This window comes from Petaurus breviceps, unplaced genomic scaffold, assembly GCF_028583685.1.
Source record: "Petaurus breviceps papuanus isolate PSGF00001 unplaced genomic scaffold, PetGlider_PUasm1.0 90842, whole genome shotgun sequence".
Taxonomy (NCBI): domain Eukaryota; kingdom Metazoa; phylum Chordata; class Mammalia; order Diprotodontia; family Petauridae; genus Petaurus; species Petaurus breviceps.
The window spans coordinates 22,654,274-22,678,873 of NW_027187358.1; the positions used below are offsets into that span (position 1 = coordinate 22,654,274).

General features: G+C 39.7%; 1 long non-coding RNA gene across 1 annotated transcript in view; it reads right to left on the reverse strand.

Moving 5' to 3' along the window:
- Positions 1-8,518: 8,518 nt before the first annotated feature.
- The window catches only part of LOC138148959 (uncharacterized), an 80,463-nt gene continuing 64,381 nt past the window's right edge, over positions 8,519-24,600 (reverse strand). Inside the window, exon 2 of the long non-coding RNA XR_011165213.1 lies at positions 8,519-9,540. This is a non-coding gene — a long non-coding RNA (uncharacterized lncRNA). The remainder of the gene's footprint in view (positions 9,541-24,600) is intronic.

The following is a 24,600-nucleotide window of genomic DNA, read 5'->3' on the forward strand; positions in this document are numbered from 1 at the left end:
TTGCCACAGTAGGACTCTGCTATCAGGCATGGGAGCTTTGTCCCAATCACTGGGGTTTTCTCAGGTGCTGAAGGTATTAGTTGGCTGCCCTTTCTGAAGCCTCCACATGTTTTGGCAAGCTGGTTGCACACCCCAGGACCTCCACCCTAGACTGCAATCCAGATCCAAGCTTGTTAAAGCAGAGCAATTACCCCTCAGACTGGTTGCTTGATCCCCCTACAATCTGCAGGAGCTGAAGCTGCCACATGGCTGTGGTTGCATGGTCATGGAGCCTCAGCCGCTTTTGCTCTGGGGGCAAAGGACAACCGCACTCCTGAACTCCTGAATCCCCAAATCCACAGTGCACTGACCTCTCACTTTGTTCTTAGCATCTACCTGTTGGTAATTCTGGAAACTGCCACAGCTGCTGGTGATCTGAAGTCCCTCCAGCTGGCAGCTGGTCAGGCCCACCCTTTGGCTAAAACCTCTGGCTTGTGTGGGGCTGGGGGTCAGCTCCCAGAGTGCTGTGCTGGCTGCTTTCTGCCAGCTTGCTGGGCTGTCCTCAGCAGGAGGTTATTTTCTCTGTGCCACTTTATGGGTTCCATAGCTGCAAAGTTTCTTCAGAGTCATCTTTTACATGAATTGGAGGAGGTGGTAGCTGGACCCCCACAGAAGTCCTCTTTCTGCACCGCCATCTTGACTGCCCCCTGTTTAGTTGTTTTTCAGTTGTGTCTGACTCCTCATGACCCTATTTGTAGTTTTCTTGGCAAGGATACTGGAGTGGATTGCCATTTCCTTCTCCATTTCCTTTTATAGATGAGAAACTGAGGCAAACAAGATTATATGACAGAGGCGGCTAGGTGGTGCAGTGAATAGAGCACCGGCACTGGAGTCAGGAGGATCTGAGTTCAAATCGTGCCTCAGACACTTGACACACTTACTAGTCGTGTGACTTTGGGCAAGTCACTTAACCCCAATTGCCCTCTAAAAAGAAAAAAAACCCCAAAACAAACAAGGTTAAGTGACTTGCCCAGGGTTACACAGCTAATAAGTGTCTGAGAGTGGATTTGAACTGCTGTCATCTTGACTTCAGAACAGGCACTCTATCTTTGTGCAACCTAGCTGACCCAATACCATTATATTTGATAGAAAAAAATAGATTCTTATAACAGAAATGAGTTTATTTGATCCTACTATCTCTTCAAGTCTTAAAAATTTCAGTGTGCTCCATACCACCAGTCCTACTTCCAGCCCAGGCCATCATAGAAGGGAGAAATCAGTGTAGAAAAGGTATCACCTTCCCCAATACCACACATGCCAAATGTTGAACAATTGCCACTTATTAGCAGGAAACATCAAGAACCCTGGGAATGGATGGCAGCACCCTCTAGGCCACTAGTCCAGCACTTTTAGCTGTCATCCTGGGAAGTGGTCCTTCATGGAGATGAGGCTTAGTAATTGTTACTAGTGCTGCAGTCACAGCTTTTGAGTAATTGTAAAAGAAAGTTTTTGCCACCAAAGTCCTTGTTTCTGTCAGATTTTTCAACATCACAATCTCATATGGAAATTACATTAAAAATGGTATATTATATTATAATTTGCTATTGAACCTTCAATACCATGAACATTTTCAACTCCATCTTACTTTCAACTGAAATCTCCTAATGTATTTGTTTTCTCCATTAATATGTGAGCTCCTTGAAAGGGGGGACCATATTTTTCTATTTCCATATGTTTGTATTTGTGTCTCCATTGCTTAGCACAGAACATATAATGATTAATTAATAAATGGTTTTTCATTCATTTATTCATTTGTTCATTCTTCTATTCTACCTCTTATAATCAAGGTCCAAGAAGTCATTGTCTGTTCTTGTTGCTTCTCTCCATTTCTTTAAATCACCTTTATTTCTTAACACCATGCATTTTGGTTTATGACACACCAACACAATTTAAATTGTTTTCTTCAGGGTCATAGCCTTTTACTGCTAGATTCAATGGCCTTTTCTCAGAGCTCAGTCTATTCAATTTCTCCACAACTTTCTCTCTTTCACTTCCACAACACTTCTCACTCTTGGATACTCAAAGCTCTAGCTTGGACCTTCTTTTCTCTTCTCTCCATATTCTTTCTCACTTGAACATCTCATCAACTCCTATATCTCCACGATGATTATTCCCATGTGAAAAAATAGCACTGTTGTTTTTCCTGAAACTCTATTCTGCTAGCAAAAACTCTTTGCCAGGATATCCCTTAGACTTCTCAAGCTCAACATGTCCAAAACAAAACTAGTTATGTTCCTCCCCATCCCCAAACTAATTCCTCCTTGAAACTTACTGTTTCTGTTACAGCCACTACCAACCATCTCATCACCAAGGTTCTTAACATTTGAGTCATTCTAGTCTCTTCCTTCACCTACATATCCTAGCAGTTGCCAATTTTTGCTATTTTTGCCTTCATAACATTTTTCCAAATCATTTTTCTTTTTATTTACACGGACTATTCCCTAGTTTTAAGATTTTATCTCTTCTTAAATCAATTATTGACACTCCCAATGGATCTCCTTGATTCCATTGTTTTTTCTTCCATCCAAATCATGTTCCACACAGCTGCAAAACTAATAGAGAATTCCCCAGTTACAAAATCCCTACTGCCTTTAGAATAAAATAAAAAGTCATCAATCTGACTTCTAAAATCCTCCAGAAGTTGGGTCCTGCCTATCTACATTTCAAATTTTATTTTATATAACTCCTCCTCTATTATATTCAAACTGGCTTATTAACTGTTCGAAATATTCCATTTTCTGTTGTCTGGCCATTGCATAGGTTATTCTCTGTTCTAGTATCTACTGAGTCAATGCCTCAGTTCTTGGATACCCAGAAGCCACTTGGGGAATGGGGAAGGCAGAAGGATGAGAATCAGATGTAGGTCAATTTGAGCAACATTTGTTTAGCACATACTGTATCAGAGGAGGAGGATGGGCAAAAGAAAGTAAAAGAGTGGGGTGGAGAGGGTCTCAGAAGTGATTGCTCTCTGCTACTTCTGCTGGAAGATAAAGTCAAAGGATCTATTGGAGTTTTCAGAGCCCCTCTGGGCTTTTCCCCAGCAAAATGGATTTCCTGCTGAGGTTGGGGTTGCTGATGTGCAAATCTACCATATCGTCATAGGGTGGGAATCTGGTATGCAAGGGTCATGGGAGGAAAACATATTAGTGCTTTGGAGGACCACTGAAATCCATCCTCTGTGTTTAATGTCTCCCTAACCTGCCCATCCTTTCCTGTTTAATTCAGTAGTGTAAGTGCAAATCCTTATGGTATCCCAGGTCTGGGTCTGTGTGGTGCCTACGGTCCTTAAGGTGTGCCTGTGTATTCCCACCACCAGTAGGAGCCCCATGAAGATGACTATTAGCCTCAGATAGAGTAATGTCAGACCATTTCTTTAATCATCAAGCCCAAGCCAAGAGAAAAGGTTCCCACCCTTGCTGCTGCTCACATCTTGGATCTGCTATGCCAGTTTGTGTAGTCTGGCTCCCACTTCCTTTACTTGCTCAGTTTTGTTTCTCTAGAAACAAAAGGTGTTGGTTGATGTTATTATCTTGAGAGGGTGCTGAGTACTACTAGTCTGTGAATGTTTTCTTCTCTCCCATATCCACATAGCATCTGAATTCATTCTCTTCCAAGAGTTCTTGCCTCAGCCCTGTAACTCCCCAAAGGGGATGTAGTTAGTGACTGAGGCAGGATTTGAACTTGTACTAGGTGATGGACAATTCTGTTTTAGGGGGTTTAATGATTGGACCATGAGCAACTAAGTGGTACAGTGGATAGACTGCAGGGCCTGGAGTCAGGAAGACTCATTTTCCGGAGTTCAAAGTTACTCACTAGCTGTGTTGCCCTGGGCAAGTCACTTAACCCTGTTTGCCTCAGTTCCTCCTATGTAAAATGAGTAGGAGAAGGAAATGGAAAACCACTCCAGTATCTTTCCCAAGAAAACCCCCAAAATGGGGTCATGAAGAGTTACATATGACTGAAAAATGACTCAACAAAAATGATTGGACCACCCCCCTTGCCCTGTGTAAGATTTCTAAGTATATGTAATGCCTTAATCTTGTTTGCCATTAGAGAGGTAAAGGACGTTATGGGTGGTGGTAGTAATTAAGTCTTTCCTGAGCACTTTCTGGCATATCTTGACATCCTACAGTCTCCTTCTCAGGGGTGTGGTTGAGGTTGATCAGGCGCCTCTCTTGGCAATTTTTTATTATTCCTTTCCAGTCTCAGGTAGCAGAGAACTTTTGCCCTTTTGTCATTAATTTTAGAGGTCCAATTCCTAGGGTTATTGTCATTGTACACAGGCTCTCCTGTTCTTCCTCCTATACCCTCAGGTTCCCCTCTCCCTACACTAACTCCCTGCACTCCCCATTCCTTAACCCTAACCCTAGAGGGTCTTGAGGGAACTCGGGGTTTGCTTTGCTCAGCCCAGGACTTTCTGGTTTCTTCTCCCCAGCTGGAGTCCCAGTGAGAATCGTATTGCTCCAGGCCCCAGTGATTGCTTAGGAATAGTGGATTTACCCAATAATAGATGATGAGAAGCTCAACAGAGAACATAATCATCAGACAAGACTCTTTGGGTCTAATGTTGATCCCTTTCAGGGGGAAGGGTGTATACAGATTTAGGAAAAGGGGTTGAGACTTACTCCTCAAAGTCTTAGCACCCCCATACCCAGGATTGTGGGTGTGATACCTTCTAGGCTGGGATTCCACTGGTAATAGCAGAGGCTGCAGTATTTCCTGACTCAAGCAGTGGTTTGCTTGGTCTAGTGCTTCCCTCTTTGTCTCTGGGACTGCTCTTGGGAGTTCTCTGTCCAGTGGGGATCCCAGGCATTCAGCTTACTCCTCCTATCTTCTCACTTTTCTCCTTTTAGAAGCACATTCAGTCAGCTCAGGGAACCACCACAGTCACTGCCCTAGACCCTGAGTTCACTCTCTTTGGGTTATGTCTCAGACACACCTAGATGCATGCCTGGGAAAAGCAATTAGGGTAGGCAGGCAGGCATAGCAATAGCAGCAACAGCAGCAGTATCCAGGGGGTGGGGACTGGGAGAAACAGATGATAACTGATGCCCACTGCAAGTACCTCTGCCATCCACTGCTTCCAGTGGCTAATGAATACCCCATCTTCTGCATGAGTTGTGCCAGTTTCAATTGAGTGGATACTTCGGTTCCTGGATTCTCAGGAGACACTGGGGTGTAGGGAAGGTAGAGGGGAGAAAGCTTGGCATGGGTCAGTTTAAGGAGTATGTATTTAGCACATACTTAAAGTCTTAGAGAAGGAGGATGATTAAAGGATGGTGAAAAAGGCAGGGTGGAGAGAGACGTTTTGAAGGGGCTTCAGTCTTTCCCTTATGGGCTGAGGTTTATATCGATTTTTCCCCTCCAGAAACAGGTTGTTTGCAGGGAAGGGGGTTGCTGATTAGTTGACCAGCCAGCCCTACTATGGCTGGTGGGATGCTGATATACCAGAGGTAAGGGAGGAGAAGGGAGAAGGGAAAAAGGACAGATTTTCACCTCTAGGGATGAAGTGCCTTTGGGGGTTGCCAAGCAGGGCACACTTTTGTCCTCATCTCTGCCTCTTGGAATGTTTTCATTCAAAACATGGTTTCCCACCCCACCCCTCCTTTCCCCCCCACTCTCTTCCTCTTTCTCTGTCTATTGATCTTTATCAGTCTTTGTCTCAGTCTCTCTCTTTGTATCTCTATATACTGTGCTCTTTCCCTTTCCCCAGTAAAATATAAATTTTGTTGAGAGTTGGATTTTTTTTTTGCAGGGGAAGGAGGTCTTTGTATTCCCAGTGTTAATTGTAATCAAATAAATTTTAACTTAAAAAATCAGCATCATGGAGAGTGGCCCAGCGCAGTGCAGGCAGTGGGGAGCAGCGTGGCAGCAAGTTGATCCACCAACTGTAAGGGCCACTCCCAGGCCTATAACCACAGGCCTGGGATCTGTTGGAGCTGGGTAAGAGACAAATGCAGGGCCCATGGCAGTGGCAGCAGCTACTCCTGGGACTATCAACCCACAGCCTGGAAATTTAAAAAGCACCTATCTGAACTTCCAGGGATCAGGATGGCAGAGTGAACCCTAATCCCCCTTTGATCCTGAAAACACAGAAATTATTGCCCCAGAACAAAATTTTAAAACAGTGAAGGCTTGGAAGTCCTAGAGGAAGGGTATGGCTAAGGCCCCGCCTCAAAATGGGTAAAAGATTGCAAAGACTCTAGAATCCTATTATTTCCAGGAGGAACCAAATTCAGGAGGAGCCAGCACTGACTCCACACCCACAGCTGAAGCCTCAACAGGGAATATGAACTGGTCTCAAGCCCAGAAAGTGATCTTAGAGGAGCTCAAGAAGGAATTTGCAAACCAAATTAGAGAGGTAGAAGGCAAAATTATTAAATCTTTTAAAATCAAAATTGTGAAAATAGAAAACTTTTCAATGAAGAAAGAAGCTCCTTAAAAAAAATGTGTGGACTAAAAATGAAATCTGAACATATGGAAAAGGAGCTTCAAAAACTAACTGAGGAAAATAATTTACTAAAAATTAATCAACCGAATTGAAGCTAATGACTCTATGAGGCACCAAGAATCAGTCAAACAAAATATCAAGAATGAAAAATTTAAAAAAGAGGTCAAATATGTCAATGGCAAAATAGCTGACTTGTAAAACAGATCCAGGAGAGAGAATCTAGGAATTATTGGTCTACCAGAAAATCATGATGAAAAAAAGAGCCTGGACAACATCTTCCAAGAGCTCATCAAGGAAAACTGCCCTGAGATCCTAGAACCAGAAGGTAAAATAGAAATCTAGGGAATCTACTGGACACCTCCTGAAAGAGAATGCAAATTGAAAACATCATGAAATGTTGTAGCCAAATTCCAGAACTATGAGATAAAGGAGAAAATACTGCAAGCAGCCAGAAAGAAACAATTCAAATGCCATGGAACTACTCTGAGGATTGCACAGGATCTGGCAGCTTCTACCCTGAAAGATCGGAGGAACTGGAATATGATATTTCACAAGGCAAATGAGCTCAGGTTACAACCAAGGATCAGCTATCCAGCTAAACTGAGCATAATCTTTCAGGCAAGGAGATGGTCATTCAATGATGTAAGGGACTTCCAGACCTTCCTGATGAAAAAGCCAGAGCTCAATGGAAAATTCAGTCTCCAATTACAAGCAAAAGAGACATAGAAAGGTAAATAGGGAAAACACACACAAATACACACACACACACACAACTTGTTTTTCAATAAGAGCCAATGGTTTATATCCCTATATGGGAAGCTGATACCTGTTAATATTGAGAATTGTATACTTAATGTGACATTTAAAAAGGATATAGATAAATAGAGGGTGTGGGTATAAATTAAACAAAATGATGATAAAAAACCTTTATGCAATGGAAAAAGAGGAAAGAATGAAGCAGAAAAGGGTGAATTATGCCAAACAAAGAGGCATAAAAACAAATTAAAGAAGGGAGGGAGATGAACATGATATGATCTTTTCCCTCATTGGTCCTGGTGCAAGGAGGAAATAATATAATCAGTTACTTATAGCATTCTGTCTAGAAGAGACATAAAACCTATCACAACAGAGGGAAAGTGAGGAGGGAGAGGAGCACTGCATAAGATCTATTCTCATCAATCTTGATTCAAGGAAGAAATAACATATTACATTAAGCATAAAAATCTATTTCACCTTACAGGAAGTAGGAGAGGGGAAGGGCTAAGAAAAGGGGGGGGGTAGTTAGAAGGGAAGGAAGAGGTAGTAATGGGGAAGGGTAGGAAAAGGGAAGGGGGATGATAAGGAGGTAATACTGAGGGAGTCAGGAGCCAAAGTGAAAACTCCTAAGGAAGGGAAGGGAGAAGCGCAAAGGAATAGGATGGAGCGAAAGACACAGATGGTAATCATAACTGTGAATGTTAATGGGATGAATTCTCCCATAAAATGAAGGTGGATAGAAGAATGGATTGAAAACCATAATCCTACAATATGCTGTTTACAAGAAACACATTTGAAACGGGGGGGATACACATGGGGTAAAGGTAAAAGGACAGAGTAAAATATATTATGCTTCAGCCAAAGTAAAAAAAGCAGGTGAAACAATCCTTATCTCAGACAAAGCAAAAGCAAAAATAGATCTAATTTAAAAGAGATAAGGAAGGAAACTATATTCTGCTAAAAGGCACCATTGAGAATGAAGCATTATCTTTACTAAACATTTATGCACCAAGTGGTACAACATCCAAATTCCTAGAGGAGAAGTTAAGGGAGTTAGAGAAAGAAATAGACAGCAAAACAATATGAGTGGGGGACTGTGATAGTAATGGCAATTAAAGATTCCCCTGTATTGGCTTGGTTTTCAAATTGATTGTATTAAAACCCAGAGTTTGTTAATCCCACCTGTGGGATGGGCTTGTTGATGTGAAAAGAAAGTCCTGAAGTGGGAGGAGCTGGTGATGTAGATTTGGAGAGACAAGAGAGAGGCAGAAGTTCTTTTTGGAAGCAGCACCTTGTGGAGAGGGAGAGACTAAGAGATTGCTGGTGGCCGCTTTGAATTGCCCTGGACTTTTGAGACCTGCCCCCTGAGCTGCCAAGGACTGAGGAGACATGGCTGTTTTGCTGGTACTTTGTCTGTCTGTTTTGATGTTATTTTGCCAGATTTGTCCACTGGTGAAAGACTGTCCTGTTGAAGAAGTCCTGGAACCTGGCATTTGGTTAAGAAGGCCTGAGACTGTCCTGCAGACAGAGAGTGAATACTGTCCACTGGTGAGGGACAGTACTGAGAATGAATACTGTCCACTGGTGAAGGACAGTGCTGTTGTTGCAGGGGTCTGGGAGCCTTTCTGTTGGTTCAGAAGCCCTGAAGAAGGATTTTCTTGTTGTATGTTTACAGAAATCCTGGGAGAGGGCTTTGCTAATGTGTTCAGGGGTTCTAGGACTGTTCTACAGACAGAGGATAAATTCATGAAGGGACTGGCAATGTATCTTATGGCCTTGCTAAGCCTTGTCTCTCCAGGAACTAAGATTGCTGAGAACTTGCCTCGTGTCAAGATGAAGAAAAGACCTCCATTTGGGTATTAAGTGCTGTTTTTAAACTTGATGTAACTCTGGGGTAGATTCAATTGTGATCCAGGGGTGGGGAACTTTTGGGTATTAAGTGCTGTGTTTAAACTTGATGTAACTCTGGGGTAGATTCAATTGTGATCCAGGGGTGGGGAACTTTTGACCTTTTTGTGTTCTATGGTTGAGCAAATGAATGTATTTTACTTATGTTTGGAAACTAATCTCCATTTGAGAAGAGGGGCTTTGTGGTGGACTTAATTAAGGTATAGCCTAGGGATGGAGAAGTATTTGGAACAGAGACTTTGTAATTGATTGAATGATTGGAAAGTCCTGGGGTGGGGTAGGCCTTGGAGATGATTTAATCACACTTAGTAAATGCTGTATTTTGAATGATGTCATGTTTTGATCTTCTCTGTTCTGGGTTTGTTACTGAATAAAATAGAGAGCACCTATGCTGGTATTTTGAACCTGGGAAGTTGCCTTTGCTTGATATTATATTACAGGGACCTCAATCTTCCCCTCTCTGAACTTGATAAATTTAACTTCAGAATAAACAAGAAAGAAGTTAAGGAGGTAAAAAGAATCTTAGAGAAGATATATATGGTATTTCTCTGGAGAAAACTGATTGGGGACAAAAAGGAATATACCTTCTTTTCAGTCATACATGGCACATACACAAAATTGACCATATAATAGGGCATTAAAACCTCACAATTCAGTGCAGAAAGGCAGAAATATTAAATGCATCCTTCTCAGATCATGATGCAATAAAAAATGATGCAATAAAGGGCCATGGAAGAATGGACTAAAAACTGATTGGAAATTAAATAACTAAATCCTAAAGAATGAGTGGATCAAACAAGAAATTATAGAAATAAGCAGAAACTATTCAAGAGAGTGAAAACAATGAGAAAACATACCAAAACTTGTGGGATGCAGCAAAAGCAGTTCCTAGAGGAAGTGAATCTACCTCCAATGAAGAGGAAATTAAAACAATAATTAGGAATTATTTTGCCCAATTGTATGAACATAAATCTGATAATAGTGAAATGGATGAATATTTACAAAAATATAAATTGCCCAGATTAACTGAAGAGGAAGTAAATTACTTAAATAACCCTATCTCAGAAAAAGAAATCAAACAAGCCATCAGCAAACTCCCTAAGAAAAAATTTCCAGGGCCAGATGGATTTACTAGTGAATTCTATCAAACATTTAAAGAACAATTGATTCCAATACTCTACAAACTATTTGGGAAAATCAGTGAAGAAGGAGTTCTACCAAATTCTTTTTATGACACAAATATGGTATTGATACCTAAATCAGGAAGAGACAAAACAGAGAAAGAAAATTATAGACCAATTTCCCTCATGAATATAGATGCAAAAATTTTAAATAAAATGTTAGCAAAAAGACTACAACAACTTATCAGAAGAATAATACACTCTTATCAGGTAGGATTTATTCCAGGAATGCAGGGATGGTTCAATATTAGGAAAACCATCAGTATAATTGATCATATCAACAATAAAACTAGCAGAAACAATATGATTATCTCAATAGATGCAGAAAAGGCTTTTGACAAAATACAACATCTATTCCTATTAAAAACACTAGAAAGTATAGGAACAAGTGGAGTCTCCCTTAAAATAATAAGAAGCATCTATTTAAAGCCATCAGCAAGTATTATATGTAATGGGGATGAGCTAGAAGCATTTCCAATAAGATTGGGGTGAAACAAGGATGTCCACTATCACCCCTCTTATTCAATCTGGTACTAGAAATGTTAGCAGTAGCAATTAGAAAAGAAAAAGGAATTGAAGGAAGCAAATTAAGCAAAGAAGAGACTAAGCTATCACTCTTTGAAGATGATATGATAATATACTTAAAGAATCCTAGAGAATCAAGCAAAAAACTACTTGAGACAATAAATAAATTTGGCAAAGTTGCAGGATATAAAATAAACCCACATAAATCCTCAGCACTTCTATATATTTCTAATGAAATCCAACAGCAAGAGATAGAAAGGTAAATCCCATTTAAAATTACTGTAGACAATATAAAATATTTGGGAATCTACCTGCCAAAACAAACCCAGGACCTACATGAACACAACTACAAAACACTCTTCACACAAATAAAGCCATATCTAACTAATTGGAAAAATATAAATTGGTCATGGCTGCATCGAGCTAATATAATAAAAATGACTATTTTACCTAAATTAAATTATATATTTAGTGCCATACCAATCAAACTATCAAAAATTACTTTATAGAGCTAGAAATAATAGCAACAAAATTCATTTGGAAGAATAAATGGTCCGGAATATCAAGGGAATTTATAAAAAGAAATTCCAGGGAAGGAGGCCTAGCCATACCAGATTTTAATCTGGATTATAAAGCAGCAGTTATCAAAACTGCTTGGTACTGGCTGAGGAATAGAGTAGTGGATCAATGGAATAGATTGGGTACACAAGACTCAGATGTCAATGACTATAGGAATCTACTGTTTGATAAACCCAAAGACCCCAAATTTGGGATAAGAACTCACTATTTGACCAAAACTCCTGGGAAAACTAGAATATAGTATAGTAGAAACTGCATAGACCATTATCTAACACCATATACCAAAATGAAGTCTAAATGGGTACATGATCTAGGTATAAAGGCTGATACTGCAAGCAGTCTGGGGAAGCAAGGAATAGTGTACCTTTCAGATTTATGGAGAAGGGAGAACTTTATGACCAAACAAGAGTTAGAGAGCATTATAAAATGCAAAATGGATAATTTTGATTACATTAAATAGAAAATTTTCTGTACTAACAAAGCTAATGTAACCAAGATTAAGAGCAAAGTGGGAAATTGGGAGTTTTTACAACCAGTGTCTCTGATAAAGGCCTCATTTCTAAAATATACAGAAAATTGAGTCAAATCTATAAGAATACAAGCCATTCCCCAACTGATAAATGGTGAAATGATATGAACAGGCAGTTTTCAGAGGAAGAAATTAAAGATATCTATAAGCATGTGAAAAAATGCTCTAAATCACTAGTGATTAGAGAAATGCAAATCAAAACAACTCTGAGATACCACATCTCACAAGTCAGATTGGCTAAGATGACAAAACAGGAAAATGACAAATGCTGGAGAGGATGTGGACAAATTGGAACACTAATGCATTGTTAATAGAGTTGTGAACTGATTCAACCATTCTGGAGAGCAATCTGGAACTATGCCCAAAGGGCTATAAATAATTTCATACCCTTTGACCCAACAATACCACTTCTAGGTTTGTATCCCAAAGAGATCATAGAAGTAGGAGGAAGACCTGTATGTACAAAAATATTTATAGCAGCTCTTTTTGTGGTGGCAAAGAGTTAGAAATTAAGGAGATGCCCATAAATTGGGGAATGGTTAAATAAGTTGTGGTATATGAATATATTGGAATATTATTGTGCTACAAGAAATGAGGAGCAGACAGACTTCATATTTACCTGGAGAGACTTATACAAACTGATGCTGAGTGAGAAGAGCAGAACGAGGAGAAATCTGTACACAATTACAGACACAACATATGTGTAATGACCAACTTTGATAGATTGGACTCTCCTCAGCAATGCAAGGTTATAAGACAACTCCAAAAGACTCATGATGGAGAGAGATATCTACATTCAGAGAAAAAACTAGAGAGAATAGAGCTTGAATGCAGATTGAAACAAACTACCTGCTCTCTCTCTTTTTCTTGTTTGGTTTTGTTTCCTCTTTCCCATTGTTCACTCCATCAGTTACAATACTTTAGAAACTGACTAATGTCTAATGTGCATGTATTTGCAGATCCTATATTTGATTGCATGCTGCCATGGTGGGGGGGAGGAGGAGAGATTGAGGAGGAGAAAATTTGAAACTCAAGGGAATGTGGAACTAAATCTTGTAAAGTAAAAGTAAACACATTAATAAAGATAAAATTTTATTTATTTATTTATTTGCCTTTTTTGGAGGGCAATTGGAGTTAAAAGTAACTTGTCCAAGGTTACACAGCTAGTTTTTTTGTGTGTGTGTGTGTTAAGTGTCTGAGGCCGGAACCAAACTCAGGTCCTCCTGACTCCGGGGCCAGCGATTTACTCACTGCGCCACCTAGCTACCCCTAAAATTTTACTTTAGAAAAAACAGCATTACAAGTGCAAGACAGGAGACATGGCAGACAGCAGTTTATTTGGAAAAATGATCTGGAGGTTTTAATCAAATAGAAGCTCACCATGACTTGTCAATGTGATATGGCAGCTAAGAAGCTAATGCAATCTTAGGCTGCACTGAACTTCATTGAGAGGCATGGTGTCCAGGCCTAGGGAGGTGATCAGAGCATTCTTGCTTGCTTGCCATGGTCAGGCCACATCCGATATATGGTGCTCAGTTCCTGGCTCCAAACATTAGCTAGAGCATTGACAAGATCCAGAGGAGGAAAACCACTATAGTGAAAAGCATTGAAATTCAGATGAAGAAAGATGAGTTGTTGGGAGAAAAGAACTCTGGATGGGGGCCCATGACTGATGTCTTCCAATACTCAAAGCAGTATTACATGGAAGCTAGTTTAGGTTTGTTCTACTTGGCCCCACAGGGAAGAAGCTAGGAACAATGTGTGGAGCTTGAAGAAAAGCTGATTTTGACTTGAAGTAAAAATAAACTTCCTAACAATTAAAGCTATATAAGATGATAATACATAGTTAGATGACATCATATAGGTTTTTTTTGTGGTTTGCAAAGAGTTTTCTATATGTGATCTCATTTTTCATCCCAACTATCCTGTGAAATAGATACTATTATCCACATTTTCAAGGTAAGGAAATTGAAGCTTAGAGTGTTTAAGTGACTTGTTTAGTGTCACATAGCTAGTAAATGATTGAGGTTCATTTGAATTCAGATCAAGCAGAATGAGTAGCCCTTGGGACCTATTTGTCCATAACCATGGTGCCTCCGTCCTGACCATCATTAGGACCTCCTCTTCCCAATGAGAATCTTGTACTCTGCCTCTGATCTCTGATAAGTGAACTTTTGCTTTATATAGTCAGGATCTTCTTATCAGTTCTAAATCTTGTGAACTTGGTTAGTTCCCCCACTGCCTTCCTTTCTAACTCCCCTCTATGTATTATATTATATCTCACCATTAACATAAATTGTTTTAAGGCAAGACTATCTTGTTTATTTTGATTATATCTCCAATGTTTAGTTATACTGGTCGGGTATATGGGGTGTTCAGGGAGAGCTAGCACCTCTGGTATGAGGGACTGCTAAGCCCTTTTCAGGGCTACTCCACCTCTCAGCCAACTCTCACCTGCGGTTCCAAGAAATTGTAGCATATTCAGCAGTCACATCTTGGTAAAATAGGCTAAGCAAACTGCCTAAACCAGGTTGATGGTGACTGACAGGCTTCAAACTCATTGGTGAGTTAGGGGAATGTCTACACCAAGCATGTGAAGACTTCCCCCAGTGGAATGGATGAATGAGAACAATTTGTTCCAAGGGCCATGAAGGCAGTTGAAGCAGGTATTGTGGAGTTCTTAGAGCTTGGTCAGATATCAGAGATGCCAAGGTCATCCAATGCATCTCAGGTCATTGCCAGTCATCTTAACTTTTGTCCTGCCATTGGAATTTGATGTGAATAAAGAGTAAGGCTGATGATTTCATGCAACTCTGCCTCATTTAAGTCCAATTCACTCAAGTCAAAATATCACCCAGTGATGTCATTGGTCTTCTCTGAAAATGAAGGATGAACTACAACAGTACCTGGCATATAGTAAACAATAAATATTCTATCTAGTGCAGGGATTTTTAGAGTGGTGTTCAGGGGTTCCACAGACTTAGATTGAGAAAATATACCCAGATCTATCTCCTCATTTATTAGTCTGTGAATGATAAAGTGTCTCTATTGTATAGCATATTTGCATCACCATTTCCCCTATCTTCTGCATCTGCCATGCTTATAAACTTGTAATGATTTTATGTTTTCCTCTCACTTCACATATGGAATCTACATGTTTTCCTAATTCTACCTCCCTCCTCTGGACCTTGCTTTCTATTCCTACTGTCATTGTTGTAGTATAGTACAATATTCTAATAGGTCCTTCCACCTAGATCCAATTTATCCTTTATATCACTGGCAGAGTAATCATTTTTATGCATAGATTTGATAGCATTCCCCTTTCCTTCTTGGAAACTTCAGTGACTATGTGTTACCCAGTCTTTCTTTCTAACCTTAGCTACACTGTTGTAATAGTAATAGAATTTGAAGATACCCTTGTACTGGCAAGCTAACAGGTACTTAGCCTTTAGTTTCAAGTTAATTATATCAAGCCTCTGTTAAGAAACAGAAGGTATTGGGGTGTCTAGGTGGCCCAGTGAATAGAGCACCAACCCTGGATTCAGGAGAATCTGAGTTCAAATCCGGTCTCAGACATTTAATACTTACTAGCCATGTGACTTTGGGCAAGTCACTTAACCCCAATTGCCCTGCCTTGACCCCTCCAAAAAGTAAAAAAAAAAAAAAAAAGAAACAGAAGGTATGAACCCCTGTTGCTGACATAACAGGAAGGGGCTGGAGTAGGGAGGAGCTAATACCTTATATAAGGAAAAGCACCAGCTGGAGAGTCAGAACTTCTTGGAGAAAGCAGCTGGAGGCTGGGGAGGAAAGGCCCAGCTGGAGAAAGTGGTTTGATTTTGAGAACAGAACTTGTGGTGGCAGAGCTTCTTCTGAGAGCCAGCCAGAACTTCTGCTGAAATCTTTCTTCTGGGAACTTCTGCTGAGAGCTTCTGAGAACTAGCTGGAACATCTGCTGAGGAGCTACAGTGAGTGATAGAGGAGGATCCCTGCTTGAGGGAACCTGTTCTTTTATGAAGGTTTGGAAATGTGGATGTTCATTGTGTTAACCATGTGTACCAACTTTGTGGTTACTGTAATGACTTTGACTTTCTGGTTCTGGGACTTCGTTTCCTGGTATCTGAATAAGAACTTGAGGTGGACTAGACATTGTGAGCTTCAATATGGAACAGGAACTACATGGAGAGCTAGACAAGTAACTGGGAGCTGTTTGCTTTTGAACTCAGGTGGCAGTTGGTTTGATTTGGGCAGGAGCTGGAACTATGGAAGACAAACCATGGAAGCTGAGAGCTTGCCTCCAGTCAAGATGAAAAGACCTCTCCTTGGGTATTTAAGGCTGACTGATGAGATTGTAACTTACTTGTGACCTAGGGGTAGATAGCCTTTGTACTTTCCACTCCCCCTTAAGACAATACTTAGTAGTGACTGATGAAATTGTAACTTTATTGCATCCCATGGGTGGAGTACTTTGATTTTTGTACTTTGTGATTGAATTAAGGACTAGTGATTGACTAAATGAATGTACTTTGCTTAAAACTGTGTGACCACTTTGGTGAATGTGACCATTTTAATGATAATAACACCCCGAATGCTGTACTTTGATTTCTGTGAATGTTTTGCTCTTATTTGTTACTGAATAAATAGAGAGTTCACTATATTATGCAATCAGAACCTTGAAAGCTGTTCACAGCAGCAATCCTCTGGAAAGCTGCTCGTGCTTGGCTTTACAACTGTAAACTCCAGTCAAAGTGTATCACCCCATCTCTGCTCCTGAATACATTTTGTTTCTTTTACTTCCTAACCCTTACTCATGCTGTTTCATCTGCCTTTTATGCTCCTTCTCAGTCTGTATCTGCTTATATTCTAACCATTACTTAAAGCCAAACTCAGAAGCCATCTCCTTCATGAAGCCTTCCTTCAGCTGTCCCTATCTTTAATGACCCTTGTATCTCAAAGAGCACTTTGCTTTGCAGCTCACTAATGATCTTTTAATTTGTATGCTTTATAATAATCCATGTCTGTGTTTTAATCTGCCTGTTCTCCCCCCCCCCCCACAATAGATTATGAGCTTCATGGCTTCATGAGAGCTAGGTCTGTGTCTGACTTGAATTTTTCACAGTGCCTAGAAGAGTGTGGTGAATTTACACTCAGTTATTAAGTGTCTACTATGTGTATATCTCTCTGCTAAGTACCAGTACAGATATAGCATGCAGATAAGACATGATACCTGTCCTGATAGAGTTTTTAGTCTAGAACTTAAGGCAGCTAGGTGGGACAGTGAATCTAATACTGATCTCAAATCTGACCTCTGATTCTAGCAAGTTTTTTTTTGAACTTATGTCTGCTTCAGTTTCCTCATCTGTACAACATGGACAATAATGGCATCCACCTCCCAGGGTTGTTGAAGGGAACAAATTCCATGATATTAATAGAGCATTTTTACAAACATTAAAGCATTATGTTGTTGTTAGTGTTCAGTAAATTTCAGTCCTGTCTGACTCTTGACTAACCCCATTTGGGGTTTTCTTGGCAAAGACACTTGAGTGGTTTGTATTTCCTTCTTCAGATCATTTTACACATGAGTAAACTGAGGCAAATGGGGTTAAGTGTAGCAGCAAGCACCCTAGCATACCTAGGGTGGCTGCCTGGTTCTTAGATCTGCTTTTCTAAAGGAAAGCAACTCAAAATAGGCTAACAATCTTGCTTTAATCAAACATATGTCATTTACCTAGTTCAGGGAACAAAGGTCAGCACCCTGAACTTTAGAGAATACAAACAAAATACAAACAAGTTACAAGCAGAAGTTACAAGCAGCAGACAGGCTTCCAACTGTCTGACCATTACATCAATACCTAGTCATTTACCAGAGAGGGAAGCACCAACATCTGGATTTTCAAAGCCGGGGGGTGGGGGGTGGCATTTCAATGGCTTCCCAGAGTCTTGTCTAGTCAATTCATATAACTCTTCTCAAAGTGAGCTCCAAAACAAAATCTCACATCATGGTAGATATAGCCTTCTCCTGACTCAGAGAATGTCAGAACCCTCTTGACCCACTGCCCAATCACAAAGTAACAAGGTGTGGGCATTCCTGAAAAATAAGCCTCCCTCCACAGGCTCCATGTGACCATATTCAGCCTATTAGGGGACAGAGTATATTTTCAAATCAAGAAAGGTTCTCAGAGTCACTTAAAAGTCCAAGGAGCAGGGAAGATCTTAAATTCCCATTCCCATAACAGTAAGTTGCTCTGGGTCATGCAGCTAGTAAGTGTCTGAGGTCAGAGTTGAACACAGGAAGTTGTTCTTCTATCCACTGCGCCACTTAGCTGAAAAGTACTATGTAGATAGTAGCTATTTACTCAAATACCCTGAATCTACATTTACTGAAAGTAAATGTATATAAAAGACAAAACTTTTATCTCTCAGCATTAGCTCTATTACTTGCATAGAGTATGTTTTGATAGCTCTAAGTTGTTACATATAATGAGATCATCATCATCATCAATAACAATAGGCTGATTGAAAGCATGCGGTAAATTAGGTACTGTGGTAGGCAGGAATCAGGAGTTCGTAACATATTTTGTGTCATGGCAGTCTATTTTGTCTCTGGCAGACTACTGAAGCTTATAAACCACTTCTCAGAATAATATATTTAAATGCAAAACATAAACCATATAAGGTTATAAATAAACAATACAATAAATACTTCTTAAGTACCTATTATGTGCCACACACTATACTAAGTGCTGGGCATACAAATAAGAAAAAGAAAGACAGTCCTTGCTCTCAAAGAGCTTACAATCTAAGGAAGGAAGACAATATAAAAAAGGAAGCTGGAAAAGATTGGAGAGGGAGTAGGCATACATGAATCTGATGGAGTTGAATCCAAGCAGTACAGCTGGTGGGAAATGACAAGTTGGCTGGGCTTCTGAGACCTTTTTAAATGGGGGTCTGGGGAAGAATTTTTTTGCTCTGCCCTCCAGCCCTGCAATCAGTGGGGCACAGCCAACTGAAGTTCCTGATAAGGTGTGAGTACTAAAGCTGATGAAATCTCAGTGATAATGATTTTCCTGGTGATGAGTTGTTCCTGGAGGGGAGGGGTGGAAAACACAATGATGGTAATTGGAATTAAACCAAATAATGCAACTGGTGGGAAATGAAGAACCAATTATATTGGAATACAGTTATCAAAATGTTAAAACAAAAGAAAACAAGTTTACAAATCTCAGGTTAAGAACCTTTGCATTAGATTAAAAATAATATCTATCACTAAAATTATGTAGATCTATAAGAAAGTTCCTATATCCATTCTAAAAATCAAATTGTCTTTTACTCTTTCTTCCATGTAAATTTTATGAATGATTAGTAATTGGCATGCAAAGGCAGGCTCCCTTACCAGCTGGACTGCTGCATCCGTTACTCAATTACCTGATGCCCATGTGAGGAAGGAATGGTGAATGAGGTGTCATATTAAGTTCTGAAAGAACATATGATTATACATACAGAGTTTTAGGATCAGAAGGATCCTCAAAACCTCACCATAGTGACAGACCTAAACAGAAATAGAATTTATAACATCCTTTGTAAGTGGTCATTCAGCTTCTGATTCAAGACAAAATCATTCCTTGGGATAACTATCATTGTTAGAAAGATTTTTTTTAAACTGTAGGTTCTCTCTTACAACTTCCACCCAATGTTTCCAGTTCTTTGCATTGGAGTCAATCAGATCACACATTAACTAGGCCCTTTTTGGATTGACAGGCACTTTAGATAATTGAAGGCAATTATCAAATGCCCCTAAGTGAAATATCCCTAGTTCTTTCAGTGATCCTCACACAGCATGGTTTGTAGTCCTTTCACTACCCTGGACAAAAGTTACTGATCATGCTACATCTCGTCAATGGCCCACTTAATATGTGACATCTAGAAATGCATATGATATGCCATAGATGATCTAACCTGGGCAGAGTATAGCAAGATTCTAATTGAATTGTAGAATTTGAGATTTGCAGGGGCACTTGGTGGCCAACTAACCCAACTCATATGTAAAGATTTTCCCTCTGCAGCCTAACTTCACAACTAATCATCTGACTTTTGTTTCCTCTATATATTGTACTACATTTAAATCAGCCTTGGATCACATATTTTTTGGAGGGTGGGGTAGGAGGAGCAAGTGGTGCTGCCATATCATATCATACGACTGAAAATTCACTCAGATCTCCGCATCGCTTTTCTCACATGAATTGTGGTCTAGTTAAGCCTCTCATGCTATATTTTTTACCCTTTTCTGGCTAAACTCTTTGAAAAGGTTGTCAATAGGGGCCTCTATTTTTTTCCTCTAATTTTCTTTTTAACACCTTATAATCTAATTTCTGACTTCATAATTTCACCTAAACCAATCTCTCCAAAGTTATTCAATGATCTCTTAATTGTCAAGTCTAATGACTGACCTTTTCTCTTAATTGCCAAATCCAATGACATTTTTTTCAACCGTCATTCTCCTTGACCTTTATGCTGCCTTTGACACTGTTCATTACCCTCTCTTCCTTGATACTTTCTTTTCTCTAGGTTTTTAGGATACCATTCTCTTATGCTTCTCTTCCTACTTATCCAGCTACTCTTTCTCATTCTTCTTGGCTGCCTCCTCAGCCAGATCATACCCTCCAATCATAGGTGTTCCACAGGGTTCTGTCCTGGACTCTCTTCTCTTCTTCTCCTGTACTACTTCACTTAATGATCTCATTGGCTCTCCTGGATTTAGTTACCATCTGATGAGTCTTAAATTTATCCTGCCCTAACCTCTCTGCTGACCTCTAATCTCATATCTCCAACTGACTTTTAGACATCTTCAACTGGAAGTCCAATATACATCTTAAACTCAAAGTGTTGGAAACAAAACTCATTATTTTCCTCTTTAGATACTCCCCCACTTCCTAATTTTCCTATTATTGTAGAGGATGACACTGTTCTTCCATTCCCTCAGGTTCTCAACTTGGAAATCATCCTGGATTCCTTAGTATCTCTAAACTCCCCCTATCCCCCATATCCAATCTGTTACCAAGGCCTTTGTTATGTCTTCACTTTCACCTTTGCAATATCTTTCAATTTTTTCCCTTCTCTCCTATGACATTGACAACATTCTGGTGAGGGCTCATCATGTCATGCTTGGACTATTGCAATTACCTATTGGTGGGGCTGCCTATCTTGTCTTTCCCTATTCCAATCCATCCTCCTTTGAGCCATCGAAGTGATCTTCCCAAAGTGGATGTCCAGCCATGTCATTTGTCTATTCAGTAAACTCCAGTGACACTATTGTTTTCAGAATCAAATACAAACTTTTCTGTTTGGCATTCAGAGCCCTTCATAACTGAATCTCTTCCTTTTTTTTTTTTTAATATTCTTATATCTTACTCCTTGCCATGTGCTCTTCAATATAGTGATATTGGCCTCTTTACAATCCTATGAATAAGACACTCCTCTAGGTTCTTGGCATTTTTCTGGCTGTGTTCTATGGCTGGAATGCTTCCCCTATTTTTCTTCCCCACCTGGCTTTCCTAATTTACATTAAGTCCCAACTAAACTCCATCTTCTATAGTTAGCCTTTTTCAAGAATGCTTAATTATAGAACTTACTCTCCCTCATTGTTATTTCCTATATTTATCCTGTTCATAGTTTATTTATGCACATTTGTTTGCTTGGCTTACCATTAGATTGTGAAGTCTTTGAGGGCAGGAACTATCTTCTGCTTCTTCTTTTATCCCTAGCAGTTAGAAAAATTGCCTGGCCCATAGTAGGTGCTTGATATTTCTTTATTGACTGATTTACTGACTTCTGCATTGCATTTTGGGTAACCAGTGGTAGTACTTTACATCTTCCTCCACTGTCCATCCCTTGCTTCTTTTGTGAGTTTATAGTTTTCCTTCACCTACTTTCTTTTTCTCTTCCACCACAACAGCTCACCTGATAGCACACAGATCAAAGTATTTTTCTTCACATAAGTAATTAGAGGAAAGAAGAACAGGACAGAACACTTTCCCTTTTTATGAAACCAGGACCAAAAGTTACAGGATTTGTGCAAATAATTCAAAGGGGTAGAAAGGCAGGTATACCTGTCTTTGACACTAAAGCGGAAGTAGAGGATGAACTCATAAGTCTGAACAAGTAAGGAGGGAGTGAAAAAGAGGAGCTGGAAGTCAACAAGTAACTAAGTCAATGAGCATTTATTAAGCACCTGCTGTGTGCCATGCATAGCGCTATGTGCTGGGCATATAAAGAAAGGCAAGAACAGTTCCTTGCTCTCAAGGAACTCACAATCTAATGGGGCAGGGGAAGGGGGTGGGGGAGGGAATAACTAATTGTCTTCAAAGAGACTTTCCAAAGCCATATGGAGATGAACATCCTAAAGTCTAGTTTTTATAATTGAGGGGAAGGGAGCAAATCTGACTGCTCAGTGTTCATTCCTACCAACCACCCACTGGAAACAGAAGCAGTGGCAGTGACATTTTCAAAGTTAAAGCCAAGCATGCTGTAGTTACAGATATGACTTCAAGTCTGTCTTGCTTCTTAAGCTTCAAAAGCTTGTAAAATCACATTCATCTGCGACGAGGAACAGTGCTGTCTTCCCTTTATTCTGTTAGAGTCACCTGCTTATGTGGTATATGATTTTAGTTTGTCAGAGAAACACCGGTTAGGCTGCTGACAGCCAAGAAAACAAAGCAAACATACAATTCACAAAAATGCATATGGAAAATAAAACCAGAGGAGAGAAAATGCACTGCTATTCCATATTTCTACTGCTGCCAGCCAAATAAATTGTAGCATCTATATTTCAAGAAACAAAGGAGACCTGACAGCTACAGGGCACCTTTTCTGCAGTAATCCATCATACTCTCATGGACCCAACTCAATTTTATGATCCAGGAAGAAAAAAGAACTGAGGGGATAGGCCAGAGGTAGGGAACCTATGGCCTCAAGGTAATATGTAGCCCTCTAGGCCCCCAAGTGAGGCTCTTGGACTGAATCCAAACTTCACAGAATAAATCCTCTTAATAAAAAGTTTTATTCTGTAAAACTTGAACTCAGTCAAAAGACTGCATCCAAGGACCTAGAAGACCACATGTGGACTTGAGGCTGCAGGTTCCCTACCTTTGGGATAGGCTATATTTACCTGAAAGTCTTACCTGCTAACTTTTTTTTAAGCAATTGGGGTTAAGTAACTTGCTCAAGGTTACATGGCCAGTTATTTCTGGGTGGGTGCTAAGTGTCTGAGCCCAGATTCAATCCCCAGGTCATCCTGACACTGGGGCTGGTGCTCTTACTCACTGTGCTACCTGGCCGCCCCCTTACCTGATAACTTTTACAAGAAAATCTCTAGAGTCTCATGAAAGAGAATGAGCAATGCATCTTATACATAGACTTTCTGAGCTATAGGTAAGGCAAATTGGATCAAGATCTCTCAGTTCTCCTTTTGGGTCAAATCCTTTAGCTAGATATACCTATATATCCCTGCACCAATGTACAAACCAATACTAAATCATGGCATCGAGACGATGCTGGGTTCTCAAACTATGCTGGTAGAATACATGTGTCCTGCTGAGTTAAAAAAGATGAGAACACGGGTCTAGCAATGGACTTTTGTATGACAATCTGAGCCTCACTCTAGCTGAATTCATAGACTTATCAGCAGAGGGTTGGTTACCACATGATTTTTTTCTCTCATAACAACCCACGAAGCTTCTCTACTAAGGCAAGGAGAGACTGCAATCCACATCTGGGGAGGGAGTATGAAATCTCAATTCTTTTGACTTATTGAGGAATTGAAATATTTTCATGACTTTAATCAAAAGTGTTTTGACCAACCCTTTGTCCTCTGGACCTTTGGTTAACATAGTTATGAAAGGCGAATATTTAGAATGCCAATGCTTAGTACAGTGCCTGGCACATAGTAGGTGCTTAATAAATATTGACTGATTGGAATGCTATAGTATAAAGCCCTATTTTCAAATATGTATATGTAGAAACACATTGACATATAGAACCAGGAGCAATGTCATTGAGCAGTAGGTACTCAAAAAGAATTTTTGAATAAAATTGAACATTGCATATTGGATATGAATATCCAAAGACTTGTCTATAATTATTTGGCAGACTATACAATAGCCCTATCATTTAGCAGCTCAGGACTATTCCAAAATTAATCAAAATTATTAAAAGAGCACAATTAAACAGAAGTAATCACTCAGTACTGAATGGATTCCTCCTAGATGAGATTCTCCTACTATTAACAGTGGGAATCTTACTCTGGTCTGTTAAGATATGATGTCTTGATTTTACATTGACTACAGTGGAGTCTTTTATATCAGGCATTGGACATCTTAAGCCTTTAAGATTCTTTCCAGTCCTCAATTTATGATATTTCTATCCTATGATAAGAGAAGAATATACAAATTTCCCATAAGTCATAATGTGAAAATAGTACAGAGCAGTGGAGGGAAGGCATTTAGTATAATTAGTGGCCATATCACTTTCAAATAGAGTCCTTTGGATTCTATTTACTCACCTCTGAAATGGGAATACTCATTCCTGTAAAATTCTTTCAGATTCTAAAGTTGTGATTCTAATTTTAACATATGTTGATT